The sequence below is a fragment of the Macaca nemestrina genome, chromosome 5 (assembly GCF_043159975.1).
Source record: "Macaca nemestrina isolate mMacNem1 chromosome 5, mMacNem.hap1, whole genome shotgun sequence".
NCBI lineage: Eukaryota > Metazoa > Chordata > Mammalia > Primates > Cercopithecidae > Macaca > Macaca nemestrina.
The window spans coordinates 107,309,925-107,325,986 of NC_092129.1; positions in this window are offsets into that span (position 1 = coordinate 107,309,925).

Here is a 16,062-nt window from a genome sequence, read left to right on the forward strand (position 1 = left end):
ATTATGGCTGCATAGTATTCCATGGTGTATATGTATCACATTTTCTTTATCCAGTCCGCCAGTGATCGGCATCTAGGTGGAATCCATCTTTTTGATATTATGAATACTGCTGTGATGAACATATATGTGCATATGTCTTTATGACAGAATGATTTATATTCCATTGGGAATATACCTAGTGATGGGATTGGTAAGTTGAATAGTAGTTCTCTTTTTAAATTCTTTGTGAAATCTCCAAATTGCTTTCCATAGGGGTTGAACTAATTTACATTCCTACCAGCAGCAGTGTGTAAGCGTTTCCTTTTCTCTGCAACCTTGCCAGAATCTGTTGTGTTTTGACTTTTTAATAGTAACTATTCTACTGGTGTGAGATGGTATCTCATTGTGATTTTGATTTGCATTCCTCTAATGATTGGTAATGTTGAGCATTTTTTCACATGCTTGTTGGCCACGTGTATGTCTTTGAGAAGTGTACATTCATGTCTTCTGTCATTTTTTGAATGAGATTGTTGGTTTTTTGCCTGTGGATTTGTTTATGTTTCTTACAGATTCTAGATATTAGAATTTTGTCAGATGCATAGTTTGCAAATATTTTCTCCCATTTTGTAGGTTGTTTACTCTGTTGAGATATATATATATATATATCTCTCCACACTTTTTTTTTTTTTTTTTTTTTTTTGCTATGCACAAGCTCTTTAGTTTAAGTCCCACTTGTCAATTTTTGTTTTCGTTTCAATTGCTTTTGGAGTCTTTGTTATGAAATCTTTAACATCTCAAGAATGGTACTTGAGATGTCGGCTCACCTCAAGAATGGTATTTTCTAGGTTTCCTTCTAGCGTTTTTATATTTTAGGTTTTACATTTATGTCTTCAATCCATCTTGAGTTGATCTTTGTATGTGGTGAAAAGAATGAGCCTGGTTTCAGACTTCTGCGTGTGGATAGCCTGTTATCATAGCACCATTTATTAAATAAGGAATCCTTTCACTGTTGCTTGTTATTTTCATCTTTGTCAAAGACCAGCTACAGATGGCTGTAGGTGTATGGCATTATTTCTGGGTTCTCTATTCTGTTGCATTGGTCCATGTGTCTGTTTTTGTACCAGTACCATCCTATTTTGGTTACTGTAGCCTTGTTTGAAGTCAGGTAATATGATTCCTTTGGATTTGTTCTTTTTGCTTAGGATTGCTTTGGTTATTTGGCTCTTTTTTGGTTCCATATGAGTTTAGAATAGTTTTTTTCAAATTTTTGAAATTTTAAAATTTGAGATGGAGTCTTGCTCTGTTGTCAGGCTGGAGTGCAGTGGCACGATCTCGGCTGACTGCAATCTTTGCCTCCCAGGTTCAAGTCATTCTCCTGCCTCAGCCTCCTGAGTAACTAGGATTACAGGCATGCACCACCACACCCAGCTAATTTTTGTATTTTTAGTAGAGACAAGATTTCACCATGTTGGCCAGGATGGTCGCAATCTCCTGACCTCGTGATCCACCCACCTTGGCCGCTGAAAGTGTTGGGATTACAGCCATAAGCCACCACGCTCCACCCAAATTAACTTTTTGATGTGCTGCTGGGTGCAGTTGGCTAGTATTATGTTGAAGACTTTTGTGTCTAAGTTCATCAGGGATGTTGGCCCATAGTTTTATTTTTTCATTATGTGTTTTCCAGCTTTTGTCATCCTGTCTACATAGAATGAGTCAGGGAGGAGTCCCTCCTACTTGATTTTTTTGGAATAGTTTCAGTAGAATTGGTACTTTGCACATCAGGTAGAATTTGCTGTGAATTCATCTGGTCTGGGGAGTTCGTTGGTTGGTAAGTTTCTTACTGCTGGTTCAATTTTGGAACTTGATATTGATCCATTCAGGGTTTCAGTTTCTTCTTGATTCACTCTTGGGAGGTTGTGTTTCCAGGAATTTATCCATTTTCTCTAGAGTTTCTAGTTTGTGTGTATACAGATGTTCATAATAGTCTCTGATAATCTTTTGTATTTCTGTAGGGTCAGTTGTAATGTTAACTTTGTAATTCCTAATTGTGCTTTTTTGGATTTTCTCTCTTTTTTTTTCTTTGTTAAACTAGCTAGTGGTCTATCCATCTTGTTTATCCTTTCAAAGAGCCAGCTTTTGGTCTTGTTGATTCTTTATGGATTTTTGGGTCTCAATTTCATTCAGTTCTGCTTTGATTTTAGTAATTTCTTTTCTTTTGATCACTTTTGGGCTAGTTTGTTCTTGTTTTTCTAGTTCCTCTTGGTGTGAGTCAGATCATTTACTTGAGATCTTTCTAACTCATTGAGGTCTTTAGTGCTATAACCTTTATCTTAACCCTGCCTTTGCTGCATCTCAGAGATTTTGGTATGTTGTATCTCTGTTTTCCTTTATTTTAAAGAACTTTAAATTTCTGCTTTAATTTTGTTGTTTACTTGAAAGTCATTTAAGAACAAGTTGTTTAATTTCCCTATAATTGTGTGGCTTTGAGAGATCTTCTTGGTATTAATTTCTATTTTTATTCCACTGTGGTCATAGAGTATGGTTGGTATGATTTGATTTTTTGGAATTTATTGATACTTGCTTTATGGGCAAGTATGTGGTCAATCTTGGAGTATGTTTCATTTGCAGATGAGAAGAACTATATTCTGTGGTTGATGACTGGAGTATTCTGTAGTGCTTATTACATCCAATTGTCAAGTATCTAATTTAAGTCCATAATTTCTTTTAGTTTTCTGCCTTAATGATCTGTTTAGTGTTGTCAGGAGGGTGTTGAAGTCCCCCACTATTATTGTGTGGCTGTCTAAGTCTTGTTATAGGTCTAGAAGTTTTTTTTTTATGAATCTGAGTTCTCCAATGTTGGGTGTATATATATTTAGGATAGTTGTCTTCTTGTTGAATTGATCTCCCTATCGTTATGTAACACCTTTCTTTGTCCCCCCACCCCCGTTTTTTTGTTTGTTTGTTTTTTACTGTTTTTGGTTTAAAATCTGTTTTATCTGATATAATTATCATGACCTCTGCTTTTTTTTTCTGTTTGAGTAATAAATCTTTCTCCAGCTCTTTACTTTGAGCCTATGAGAGTCATTACATGTACAAAGGGTCTCTTGAAGACAGCAGATAGGTCTTGTTTTTTTATTCAACTTGTCTCTGTCTTTTAAGTGGGGCATTTAGACTATTTGCATTCAGGGTTAATATTGATATGTGTATACTGGGTTAATATCGATATTTTAAAAATGTATTTTTTTTGAGCAGGGTCTTACTCTGTCACTCAGGATGGAGTGCAGTGGCATGATCATGGCTCACTGCAGCCTCAAACTTCCAGGCTCATGCAATCCTTCCACCTCGGCCTCCCCAGTGGCTGGGACCACTGGTGTGTGCCACCATACCCAGCTAATTTTGTATTTTGTTTACAGATGGGGTCCCTCTATGTTGCCTAGACTGGTAACAAATACCTGGGCTCAAGCAAGATATGTGAGGTTTTGATCCTATCATGAAGTTATTAGGTAGTTGCTTTGTAATTTCTACTGTGTGGCCTATGTACTTAGGTGTGATTGTGGGCTATGTACTTAAGTGTGTTTTGTGGTAGCAGTTATCATTCTTTCATTTCCATTTTTAGAACTCCTGTGAGGATCTCTTGTAAGGCTGACCTAGTGATAATGAATTCCCCTAGCACCTGCTTGTATAGAAAAGATTTTATTTCTCCTTCACTTATGAAGCTTAGTTTGGCAGGATATGAAATTCTTGGTTAGAATTTCTTTTCTTTAAGAATGCTGAAAATAGGCACCCAATGTCTCCTGCTGTGTTAGCTTTCTGCTGAGAAGTCTACTGTTAGTCTGATGGAATTCTCTTTGTATATATCTGACCTTTTTCACTAGCTGCCTTTAAGTTTTTTTTTTTTTTTTAGTGTTCAGTTTGACAGTCTGGTGACTATATGCCTTAGCAATGTTCATTTTGTGTAGTATCTCACAGGTGTTCTCTGAATTTCTTGTATCTGGATGTCTACCTCTATCAAGATTAGAAACATTTTCTTGAATTATTCCTTGAAATATGTTTTCCACATTGTTTACATTTTCTCTTTCTCTCTCAGGAATCCCAACAATTTGTAGGTTTGGTTGCTTTACACTCTTCCACACTTCTCAAAGACTTTGTTCAGTTTAAAAAAATCATTTTTTCTTTACTTTTGTCTGGCTAATTTGAAAGACCTGTCTTCAAAATCTGATTTTTTCTCTTCTGCTTGGTCTAGTCTATTGATAAAGCTTTCCATTGTATTTTAAAATTTTTTAAGTGAGGTTTTCAATTCCAGAAGCTCTAGTTGACTTATTTTTAAAATGTTTATCTCCTCCTTCATTTACTGAATTGCTTTAGAAGATTTTTTGTGTTTATTTTCAACCTTGTCTTGGATCTCATTGAGCTTCCTTTCAATTCCATGTTTTGAATTCTTGATCTGTTATTTCTGAGTTTCCATTTTGTTTAGGAACCACTGCTGGAGAGCTGGTGTGATCCTTTGGCGGTATCACTACATTCAGATTTTTCACAGTGCCAGAATTCTTGCACTAGTTTCTTCTCATCTGAAGACACTGGAACTTCTAATTTTTTTTTTTTTTTTTTTTTAATGAGATGGAGTCTCACTCTATTGCCCAGGCTAGAGTGTAGTGACACATTCCTGGCTCACTGCAACCTCCACTTCCTGAGTTCAAGCAATTCTCCTGCCTCAGTCTCCCAAGCAGCTGGGACTACAGGTGTGTGCCACCATGCCCAGCTATTTTTTTTTTTTTTTTTTTGTATTTTTGTAGAGTGCTCTGATGTCTGGAGATCTGCCTGGGCTTTTCTCTAACCACTCTGTTTCTTTTCTAGCTCTTTGTTCACCTAGATATAGATTTTTCTATACTAGCTGTCTTGGCAAACTACATATGTTCAAGTGCCAAACTCATTGATAGTAACAATAATGACTAACACAACTAATTAAACACTAGGTGTTAGGCACTGTTCTGCATTCTTTACATGGAGTAGTCCATTTAGTCTTCACAAGTTTATGAGTCAGATACTATTATTCTCATATTATATTAGAGAAAGTAAAACACAGATAGATTAAATAACTTCCCTCCCCCCATCACACTGCCAAATTAGTTGACAGGATTGACGAGTGACTTCTACGTGTGGATTATAATACTCCAAATGCAACTCTAAGGTTGAGTCTTATTATAAAAGGCCAGTGTACAGACCACCAAGAGGATGTTCTTGCACTACACATAATCATTTTCTGATATCTAGGATTTAACAAAACTGAGGCAAGAAATAGGGTGTAGGAGCAGACAACCTAAAGACTTTCTAGAACCAAATTAAACAAACAAACAAACAAAAAACCCAACCTTCTAAGCCCAAGTAAATGACTTTATAACTTCACTTTAGCCTCTTCATCTATATAGGAGGTACATCAAGTAACCAATGGAAACCTCTAGAGGGTATTTAAACCCCAGAAAATTCTGTAACTGGGCCCTTGAGCCACTTGCTCTGGCCGCTCACACCCTGTGGAGTGTGCTTTTGCTTTCAATAAATCTCTGCTTTTGTTGCTTCATTCTTCCCTTGCTTTGTTTGTGAGTTTTGTCCAATTCTTTGTTCATGGACACCCTCCACTGGTAACAAAACATCATCAATCTGCCATGGACCATATTACTTTTAATTGAATTGCTAACACTATTATCTGGCCATATGGGTTTGTCCATGTCCTTCGAAAAGCAGATGCCAAGATGGAATAAAATGCACAAGGATTATAATAAAGGAAATGCCTACAAAATAAAATGGGAAGGGAGCTAGGAAAGGCTGGGAGGTCTTCCAGCCTGTCATGCCACAGTGAGCCCCAAGTGAAGGAGAAAAGGAAGTAAGGTTGGATGAAGTGTCCTTGACTTCTATGTAGTCTAAGGAAGGTTTGGCAAGGCTGTTGGGAAGTCCTTGGGCCAAATTTGATCATCACAGTAGTCCCCTGTCTCCCAGGTAAGGACCAACTTAGGTATACCTGTGTACTCATTATTGGCTAGGATAGTCTGAGGGAAGTGTGAATCCACAGCACACACACAGCAGCGAAATTCTGAGTGCAGCTGCTCAGGCTTTGGTCTAATAAACTTCCTGCAGGTGAAACTCTGTGAGGCACATTTTCTTGGCCACTATAACATGCTTTAGCATCCTAAAAGTTTTGAGCTTTATTTTAGTCATGAGGTCTATGCAACATTTTTGCTTACATTATTGCCATATTTTCCAACTTCTTGATGAATTATATTGTTAGAAATTCTGACTCACAGTCTTTGAATCACTGTATCAATTTGCTCATACTTTAATGCATCATATGCATTGTAGCATACAGTGATCCATATCATGTGGCCAGAAGTTCACATTTAAGGCATGATGACATTTCTGCCTATAATACCTAGGTTATAAAAACCTGTAACTTAGGCCAGGTGCTGTGGCTCACACCTGTAATCCCAGCACTTTGGGAAGCCGAGGTGGGTGGATCACCTGAGGTCAGGAGTTTGAGACCAGCCTGACCAACGTGGCAAAACCCCATCTCTACTAAAAATATAAAATTAGCCAGGCATGGTGGCACATGCCTGTAATCCCAGCTACTTGGGAGGTTGAGGCAGAAGAATCACTTGAACCTGGGAGATGGAGGTTGCAGTGAGCCAAGATCACACAACTGCACTCCAGCCTGGGCGACAGAGCAAGACTCTGTCTCAAAAAACAAAAACAAGAACAAAAACAAAAACAAAAAACAAAACAAAAACAAAAACCTGTAACTTGTTAGTATTAATTGGTACTGATAAAATTTATTCATCATATTAAGCCAAATGTCATAATTACTTCATAAGTGAGTTGTTCCATCATTACATGTAGGCAGTGACAATTCATTGGAAATCTTTCTAGCAATTATAAATATGCCATATTTCACAGAAGCAGTGAAATTGTTTAGGAGCATTGCCTTAAATTAGTTTTTTATAAGAAAGAGATAATCAACCAAGAAAACAGAAGACATGGAATTTAGACAAAACAGCTCCACTGAACATAACGCAGAAATGTCATATTACAACTGTGTAAATAATGCTTTGCATCTTGGGAAACACTCAATTTTTTTTTCCCTCATATAGTTTGAATGCCTGTCTACCAATAACCCTGGTATGCAAAAGTAAGACATTTTTTTTTAGAAACATGAAGGTACTATACAAATCATTTTAATGTGCTGAATATTGTGATACCAAAACTCAGATAATGGCTTATCTTCAAAATTAAGATTCATTTTCAGGCAAGAGGTTTTAGAAAGTTAATCTTTGGGGTAACCTTTTCATAATTCTTGTCAGTTGAAAGGCAAGTTAAGAAACACTCTTTTTCTCCAGTTTTAAGATTTTTTTTCAATGTTCCTTTGCAAGTTTAAGATTACCTAGGAGTGAGTTAATTAATTCATTAATGTGCTAATCATCAATTAAAGCAAGCTTCTTTTAATTTAGTGGAATGGTTAAAATGATCGATATTACAAGTGAAGTTTGTAACATTTTGGAACATTTCATATGACTTCATATTTTGGAACACTTCAAATGACTTACGCATTTTAGCTTAGTATAATGTTGTGATGATTACAAACATAGATTCTATATTCTGTCATATGTGGTTACTAAGAAGCAGCTAGCAAATGTCAAAAGCATAAGAATATTTCATCTGTTCACTTCCTATTTGCTGCTCACTATTTTATTTTACTCAATATCAGTATTTTTCCAAGAATTCTAACAAATGCCCATTTTCTACTCCTTTGATATAAATAGTTGAAATATTCCTGGAGTGAAAAAAGTAGAGGTTTCACTTTAAATAGCCATTAATTAGTTCACACTCATCACTTTTTAGTCTAAACTGTATTTTAAAGATGCAGTCATCTTCTCAGCAATGACTTTTTTTTTTTTTTTTTTTTTTTTTTTTTGAGACAGAGTCTTGCTCTATCACCTAGGCTGGAGTACAGTGGTGTAATCTTGGCTCACTGCAACCTCTGCCTCCTGGGTTCAGGCGATTCTTGTGCCTCAGCCACCCAAGTAGCTGGGATTACAGGTGTGCACCACTACGCCCAGGTAGTTTTTATATTTTTAGTACAGATGGGGTTTCACCGCATTGGCCAGTCTGGTTTTGAACTCCTGACCTCAAGTAATCCACCTGCTTCGGCCTCCCAAAGTGCTGGGATTACAGGCCTGAGCCACTGCCCGTGGCCTCAGTAATGACTTGTACTATTTTTCTTTTAGAGAGAGAGTCATGCTCTGTTGCCCAGCTGGAGTGCAGTGGTGCAATCTCATCTCACCGCAACTTTGGCCTCCAGGGTTCAAGCGATTCTCCTGCCTCAGCCTCCCAAGTAGCTGAGACTACAGGTGCATGCCACCATGCCTGGCTAATTTTTTTTTTTTATTTTTAGTAGAGATAGGGTTTCATCATGTTAGCCAGGATGGTCTCCATCTCCTGACCTCATGATCTGCCTGCCTTGGCCTCCCAAAGTACTGGGATTACAGGCATGAGCCACCATGCCCGGCCTTGACTTGTACTTTTGTGGAATCAATCATGATTTTGCAGTCCATTTTAGACCATGACACAGACACACATACATACCCACATATATATGCTTATAGATCCCTTATGAATTATAAACATTCAAATATTTATGTAATAAATTTAATAAATTGCAGATATTGTATATAAGTGTAAACATGGATAGTACATTTCTCTTCAACAAATCAAGAGCCTGGGTGCTAATATATTTTCTTCCACATTTCTGGTGGCATATTCTTTGTCTTTTCATACGACAATAATTTTGTAATATTTCCAAGATTCATTCACGTTTTTACATAAGGTAAAATTGATTCGTTTTTATTGCTATGTAATATTTATTGTGTGAAAACATCACAATCTAACCATTCTGTTGCCAGAAGACATGGTTGTTGTTTCCACCTTTTGCTATTAGGAACAAACCTGTTATCGACAACATTTCCTGTAGTTCCTTTGTATCACTGCAACTCACTCCCTGCACTGTTGCTGGTGGTGGTGGTGTGTATGTGTGTATACACATTTATGTGTTTATACAGCAAATCCAATTCTGATCATGTTACTTAAAACTCTTCAGCTGGTGGCTTGGTACCACGGGGAATAATATTCCAGATGGCCTGGAATGACTTCAGGATACATTATTGTACTTATATAGTAATTGCTACAGAAACTCAAGCAATTTTTTTGATGCTATACATCAAAATAATGATGTTGTGAAGTGGGTTTGCTACCCCTTCCACTTTCTTTTGTCAGCAGAACCTACTCTTGTGCCTCTTTGCTCTCTATTCTGGCACTATAGAGGGTCTAAATCTGATCAGATGTAAAAATGAATCTCTTATCACCAAACTTTTCCAGGAAAAAATAAAAAGGAAATCCTCTTCTGGGAAGTTGTCCCAGAAAAAACTACAATAGTGAAAAAAGCATGAGAGGAGTCACATGTCCCTGGTCTTCAATCATGGCATTGCCATTTATGAATTGCCAAGTCAATTTTCTGGATCTCTTTGCATATCTAAAAAAGGCAAGTATGATTCCTGTATGACCTGCCCTCTAGAGTGGTGGAGAGGATCAAAAAACCAAACAAGACAAAACTCCCATGTATTTCACACTTAGTGAACACCTGCTATGTCCCAGTCACTGTACTAGATACAGAGACAAAATACATGGCCCTTTGTCACGAAGGAGCTCATAGGCTGGAGCAGTGGTTCTCAATCCTGGATGCACATCAGAATCACCTGGAGGTTTATTAAAAACCAACAACAACAAGGATGCCTGTCTGAGTTCTCTGCATCCTGGCCATGTAGATTGATAGATTAAACTCTCTTAACCTCTACATGCCCACTTGTAAATGATGAGGGTAACAGAAGCTACTTCACATGGTAGTTGTAAGTACAGTATTCATAACTTCTACTTAACCCAGTGCCTGGTACAGAGTACTCAGATAATAAATTACTGGGAATGAAGTGAGATAAATAGGCAACTAAATAGCTAGAGTAGTGATCTTGACTACATTGGAGAGAAACATGCAACTGCTGTAAGATACAAAAGGGTCATCTAATTGAACCGAGGTGGCAGTCCTGCAGGATATGCTGTTATGAGTTTTCAACTTACAGGCAAGTAAATTATCCAGAGAAACTGGATAATTTTATTTTATTGTGTGAAAACATCAAACAGAGAAACTGGTGAGGCAATGGGGATGAGTAATATCCCAGAGGTGGGAGTGTGTTTCGTTCCCCTGGAGCAGGAGAGAAGGGTCAAGACTGGGGAAAATAAAGGGATCGGATCTTGAGGTGCCTTGAAAGGGGCAGAGGAGGTTGACCTCGGTCCCTTTGACCATCAGGAGCCACCAAAAGTTCTAAACTAGGAAGAACGCAATCAGAGTCGCATTTAAGTTAGGTCACTGCGTTCTGGCGTGGATTTGCCCTGACCTGATTTTGACACTGGTGTAGGTAATTTGCAGGGGAGGTGGCCCGGTCTCAAGCAGTCGCGATAGGAATGGAGTAGGAGCCTGAGAGGAAGTTAGGGGAAAGAGGTAAAATCTACAGCTGTTGGCAGCAGAAGAAAGGCGAAGTCTGCAGAGGACACGAAGGCCATCCCGACCCTTGGCAATAACGGGCATACGAGTGAAGTGTCAAGACCTAGGCATGGGTGCCACGGCACAAGATGAAGCTCAGGTGGACCGCGATAGATTTCGTCCAGGACCCGGTGCTAGCAGGCCAAGGACCGGTTCAAACCCCTGCAGCAGCGTCTTGGGGTGCTAACGCCCTCCGCTGGAGGTGCGCGGCTGTCCCAGGGCGGAGCGCGCACCTAGCAACCACCACAGCGCAGAACGCCCCGGAACTGCGACAGGGCGGAGGTCGGGCGGGTGTGCTTGTCCGGGGCCGTCCCCGCCGGCAAGAAGCGCTATTCAAGCATCCACGGTCCTTGCGGCCGCCGCCTGCGCCCCACGCCGAGATGAGGGGCAGGAGCCCGGGTCATCCGCCGCCACTCGAGAAAAGGCTCCGCCCTCCGCGCCGAGAATGCTCCCTTCTCCCGAGGCTTGAGAGCACTTTTTCTTGTTACGACCTAGTCCATTTCCTTAGGCATTTTGTAGCTATCGCACGACCTAGGTCTACATTGTATAATTCGTCAAACAGTAACTATTGATTCTATAGGAAATCAGTTTTTCAAATGTTATTATCAGTCTACTGCTTTCCATGAATAGTTTCTCTTGGGGGATTATGTTCTGATGCTGATTCCTGAGATAATTCTTGGATTTGTATTTCCCCTGAATATTCCACAATACCCTGGACTGTGGTGGACACACAGACTTTCAATAAATTCGTGAGAATCCATCGCGTTTTTTATGCAGGGAAAAACCACTATCCTCTTTCTCCTTCTTTTAAGTGATAGGCTCTCCCAGCCACCCTGCCCTGCTCCACGTCCACTTCCCTTTTCCCCTCCGCAGGCAGGCATTCCCTCATCCCCTCTCATGGACCTTGCACCGTCATCCTAACTAGCAACTAAGTCCAGTTTCTCTCCATTACAGTCTGGCAACCCTCCTCTCCCGTGAAACTCCGAAGGGTCATCGTTAGTATTACTCAGACAAATGTCAAGGCCTGCCTTTCAGACTCCTTGTGTCCATCTTTGTGACCCACCTGAACTTTTTCATTGTTTCCCTTCCACCCTTTTCCTATATTTTTGTGGAAAACAGAATATTGTAATGAAAAGATGCCATTTAAAAATTATGAAAAATATCCAACATATAGAAATAACATCATTGATTCTGCTGAGAGTGAGCAAAAAAAAAAAAAAAAAAAAAAAAGAAAAAGAAAAGAAATAACATCAAACATCTGGTCAGTATTCAAATTTCCAAATGTCTCCTGCTATAAATATTTGTTGATTTAGCATGTCTGAATCAAGATCCAAATAAACTCCACACATTGTAAGTGGTTCCCATGTGTCTTAAAGTAATCCATGGGTTCCCCCTGCATCTGGACTTCATCTTAGCCTATGTACCACTTTTTATTGTTGCTGGAGCAAATTACGATTTTTTAAAGGCCCTTCTCCTAGTGAAATGTGGGGACCTGGCAATGCTGTTCAGATTTAGAGTTGTGCAATTCTGCATTTGTCATGCCCTTAAATAGTCCAGCTTTTCGGCTTGGAATCAGGAAGTGAAAAGAGCATAGAAATACATGTCTCTTTAGTTATGTTTTCATTCAGGGCAATGTTGAAGTACTTTATGAAAGTTGTTGAGAGAAGCTAGGTTAAAATCTTTACATTTCAGGTAAAGAGAAGGAGGCTGTGCTAAGCTTCAGGCCAATCTGTTACAACTGCTCCTTGATTTACCGTGAGATTATGTCTGGATAAACTCAATGTAAATTGAAAATATTGCTAAGTCAGAAGTGTGTTTTTGACTTAGGATATTTTTAACTTATAATGGGCTTGTCTGGACATATTCTTGCCATAAGTGGAGGTATATACTGAATGTGTATGGCTTTTGCACCACCATAAAGTTGAAAAATCATAAATTGAACTATTGTAAGTCAGAATCATCTGTAGTTTTTCCTTCTCAATATACACTTTTCCCTCTTACCACTTCATATTTTCTCTGTAGTCCCAAGACTGGTCTTATGCTATTACTCCTCACAGTTTCTGATCAACGTTCTAATGCAAAGGCTGGCTGACAAATCATCAAGGATGCTGTAGAAGAGGTTTGGGATTAGACAGAAGGTGGGCCCAGAGTTGATCCTATCTAATAGCCTCCTTTAGCTCTAGGACTGCACATACATCAAGAAATAAACCTGCTGTTGGGAAAGAACTTGAAAGGCAGATGATGACTCACCATCTTCTACCAATTAGACTACTGTTGGTGAAGAGTCAGCTGAGGGTGGCTTAAAAAAATATTGCACATTGATTTGCCACCCCATTATGTGTCTAAACCTAGAAGTTCTTCTGGTAGATGTGCACATGCTAGCAATATGTAGGCACGTACTGAACAATGACCAATGAGTGCCATTTTGGCTGGGTCTGGTGGCTTACACCTGTAATCCTAGCACTTTGGGAGGCCACAGTGGGTGGATAAGCTGAGGCCAGGAGTTTGAGACCAGCCTGGGCAACATAGTGAGACCTTGTCTCTACTAAAAATAGGAAAATTAGCCAGGTGTGTTGGTGTACACCTGTAGTCTTAGCTACTCAGGAGGCTGAGATAGGAAGATCACTTGAGTCCGGTGTTCAAGGTTACAGTGAGCTATGATGGCACTACTACTGCATTTCAGCCTGGGCAACAGAGTGTGACCCTGCTCTAAAAAGATAAAAAATAATGGCCGGGTGTGGTGGCTCACGCCTGTAATCCCAGCACTTTGGGATGCTGAGGTGGGTAGATCACGAGGTTAGGAGTTCAAGACCACCCTGACCATGGTGAAACCCCGTCTCCACTAAAAATACAAAAAAATTATCCAGGCATGGTGGCGGGTGCCTATAGTCCCAGCTACTCGGGAGGCTGAGGCAGGAGAATTGCTTGAACCCAGGAAGCAGAGGTTGTGGTGAGCCAAGATTACACCAAAGCACTCCAGCCTGAGCGACAGAGTGAGACTCTGTCTTAAAAAATAAATAAATAAAATAAAAAATAAAAGGCTGGGTGCGGTGCCTCATGCCTATAATTCCAGCACTTTGGGAGGCCGAGGTGGGCGGATCAAGAGGCCAGGAGTTTGAGACCAGCCTGGCCAGGATGGTGAAACCCTGTCTCTACTAAAAACACAAAAATTAGCTGGGCCTGGTGGCATGCGCCTGTAGTCCCAGCTACTGGGGAGGCTGAGGCAGAAAAATCACTTGAACCCAGGAGGCGGAGGTTGCAGTGAGCAGAGATCACGCCACCTCCTGGGTGACAGAGTGAGACTCTGTCTCAAATAAATAAATAAATAAATAAATGAATAGAATAAAAAAATAAAAATAAAAATAAAACAAGTGTTACCTCAGTTACCAACTAAGCAAAACATCCAATATAATTAGGCTACCTCAATATTTCATTTTGTGTGTGTATTCAACACACAGACAAAATAAATATTCTCAGTAACAGCTTCTAAAGTTTTAGTTTTAACACAGAAACTATGGATTAATGGGTCTCTGTAATTTCACTTCCCCTCCTCGGGAAAGGATCTTCTGTTCCTAGTGAAGAAAGCTTTTCTTGCAGTCGAAGCTTCCTCTTTATTTTCATCACAAATATCAGGTGAGCTTTTATCTGGACACACAAATATAAGACACCTGTTATATGACCTCAAGTTTTATGGAAAATATGTTGCTTGAATCAGGGGAAATAAATTATGGCTATTTATCATTTATTTTAATAGAAATAGGTATAACTGGGAAGAAAGCTAATGATATGGTAATGTTTCTAATTAGTTTTCAATCCAATACCAAAAAATAAAAATTAGTGACGGATTCACACAGTAATTAGAAAAACACCTAGCATTTTAAGTGTAAATATTTCTAAAATAATTTGCACAGCAAAGTTAGTAAACTTGATTTTCATCTTTTTTCCTCATATACTGCTTAGAGATGCATCTTGGAAGACATCACTGTGGAGTTGTGTACAAATAGTGTAGTGACAGTTTGCAACTTTGTGTTCTCCTAGCAACTGTATCAATATAGCATTTCATCTCTCAGGGGTATGACAATGATTCTGCTCAGAGTCTTCAAAGAATAAAAAGGTTGCACTATACTCTAATTGTCTTACTTTCTTTCTTTCATCCTGGAAAAAATAGCTACCATCTTTCAGAGGAGATCTTTTTACCCATCATTTAAGACAGTATTTTGGGATTTCAGGGCAGAAAATAATGTGATTAATTAATATTTTTTTGGCAAATAAAACATATAAAATGACATGTGCACATTTTACCATTTATGTTGAAAGGTGAAGTCCTGGAATAAAAATCTCCTAAAACACTGGTATAATCATCCTTTTGTAAATATTTGGGGGAAAAAAAAAAACCTAATCCAAGATCAGTATGCATTTTCCTTTTGCAGTAGAAGTTTGTAACTGAATCATCCTCCCTAATCATTTTCTTGGGGTGGGGAGTAGAGGAATGTGAGTCAATAAATTGTAACTCTCCATGTACTTATTTGAGATTAGTACAGTACTTTTCAAAAATATTTTGGTGATTTGAATACTTACACATTATACTTAGCTTTAAGACAAACACAAACTCTTACTAAAATATTTTCAAAAACTAGCTCTGATCACTGATGGGCAAAAGAGGGCAAACAATTTTGAAGAAAAATGAGGTCACTTAGTAACCTTAGGTGACAGCATGTAATTTCTGAAAAATACATACTTTTTAGCTTTATCTCATGAAAACTGAAGCAAGAAGATGAGGACAATGAAAAAGTGACCTCAATCTGTTCTTTGTCCACTTTGTTTCATCTGCCATTTCCCAATAAATCTGCAAAATAAACTAGGTTACTCAGAAAAAAAAAAGAGTATTCAATCTCCTATATACTTGAGGATAATTTATTCCAGCATATATAAAGTCTTACTTCTAGCTAGACTTACTTCTAGAAGACTTAACAAATTTCTCATGTATTTTATTAATTTCAATCATTTTAGTGAATTTTAAATTTCATCCCTTCTTCATAAGTGATGTTTCTTGGAATTTTAGCATCAGAACTATACTACATCCGATACTGCCGATCATTTTAAAATATTCTTTAGATTTTTACTTTTTTTTCCAGTCTTGACATTCACTTAGGTACAGATGCATTGCATTTATCTGTGGGTGTACAAAATGTATGGATAAAATTTCTAGGTCGGGCGCGGTGGTTCACGCCTGTAATCCCAGCACTTTGGGAGGTCGAGGTGGGTGGATCACGAGGTCAGGAGATCGAGACCATCCTCATAAACACGGTGAAACCCTGTTTCTACTAAAAATACAAAACATTAGCCAGGCGTGGTAGCATGTGCCTGCAGTCCCAGCTACTTAGGAGGCCGAGGCAGGAGAATCACTTGAACACTGGAGGCGAATGTTGCAGTGAGCGAAGATCATACCA